This window comes from Crinia signifera, chromosome 4 (assembly GCF_055691185.1).
Source record: "Crinia signifera chromosome 4, ASM5569118v1, whole genome shotgun sequence".
Taxonomy (NCBI): Eukaryota; Metazoa; Chordata; class Amphibia; order Anura; family Myobatrachidae; genus Crinia; species Crinia signifera.
The window spans coordinates 336,632,258-336,634,107 of record NC_139220.1 but is presented as its reverse complement, the minus strand read 5'-3'; positions in this window follow the sequence as shown (position 1 = coordinate 336,634,107).

The window sequence follows — 1,850 nt, the reverse complement described above, 5'->3', positions numbered from 1 at the left end:
TGAGAGATAGAGAGATAGAGAGAGATAGTGACAGAGAGTGATAGAGAGTGCTAAATTTTGTGTCTGCTGCCCCCGCCTTTTGTGCTGATCACTATATCTGAGGTGATCAGCAACTTTTTTGGGGGTACAGAGGTTTTTTTTTTTTTATATATACCTGTCAGTTGCACCAAAGGTTGTGCACCTGCTGCACCTCACTGGTAATCAGTGTCGCATCACTGATCACCTTTTTTTTTTGTGTGTGTGCTGTGGGGTCTTTTTTTAATTTTTTTTTTACACACACTGTGATTTTGTGGGTGTCCTGTGGCCGCTGTGCGCTGATCAGTGACGTACATCACTGATCATCTTTTTCGGCACAGGGTTGATCTATTTTTTTTTTTTTTTGATCAAATTCCTGTTGCCTTTGAGCGCTGTTCAGTGACAGACGTTACTGACCAACATCTGTGCTCAATTTTTGGCGCAGGACCTTTTTTTTTTTTTTTAACCCCTTAAATTTTTTATTTTTAACCCCTTCATTTTTTTTTTTTTTATTGGTATAAAGTATTTTTTTTTTTCTGCACCACATACACACTACACACTACATACCCCCCGGATTGAAATAAAGTTTGTACCCCCCCCTACACTATACACGTGTTGAAACATTTCACTACCAGTAACACAAAAATAAAAATGGCATCCCAAATGTCCTCCCAAATGTCCTCCCAAATGTCCTCCCAGTCATCCAGGAGAATGTATTCAGTGGAGGAGGCATATGCCATGCTTGCTTCTGACTCTGACACAGCCAGTGATGCAAGCGGGGAATTTGAAGGATTCGCCTTAAGCTCCTCTTCCTCCTCTGGTGATGAGGGACCCCCTCAAAGACGCCCCCGTAGAGCAGCTGAGACCCCCCCCCCCAATAATTGATCTCGTATGGACCCCACCACCAGACAATTTTGAGCCCCAGGTTCCTGAGTTTTTGGCCATGCCAGGAATCCAATTTGATTCCACAGGTCTCAGAGAAATTGACTTTTTCAAATTATTTTTCTCTGATGATTTTATAAATTTAATGGTGGACCAAACTAATTTATATGCCCAGCAGTTTATTGCTCAAAACCCCACGTCATCATTTGCTAGGTGGACCCCTGTAGATGCAGTAGAGATGATGACGTTTTGGGGTCTGGTGTTTCATATGGGCATAGTAAAAAAGCCAGAAATTAGGCAATATTGGAGTACAGATGTTCTGTACAGTACTCCATTTTACCGTATGGCCATGACCCGGACTCGATTTGAGACAATTCTTAAATTTATACATTACACCGATAATGCACAGTGCCCACCCAGAGATGATCCCACCTTTGACCGGCTATTCAAAGTCAGGCCGGTCATTGATCATTTCAGTGCCAAATTTGAAGAGGTGTACATCCCTGAAAAATTTATTTGTATCGACGAGTCCCTTATACATTTTAAAGGAAGGGTTAAATTCCGCCAGTACCTTCCCAGTAAGAGGGCAAGGTATGGCATAAAAATGTATAAACTGTGTGAAAGCACCTCAGGGTACACCCACAGGTTTAGGGTTTATGAAGGGAAGGATTCAAGAATTGAACCGCCAGAATGCCCCCCCTCCCTCGTAGGTGTTAGTGGGAAAATTGTCTGGGATTTAGTGCACCCCTTCCTGGATAAAGGTTATCACCTCTATGTGGATAACTTTTACACCAGCATCCCCCTGTTTAAGGCCCTTGGTTCAAGAGGTACAGCAGCTTGCGGTACTGTGCGCAAGAACCAAAGAGGCCTCCCAAAAACGCACATTGCCCAAGTAATGAGAAGGGGTGAAAGCAGGGGAATATGCAACGAAAATATGTTGTTGGTCAAATATA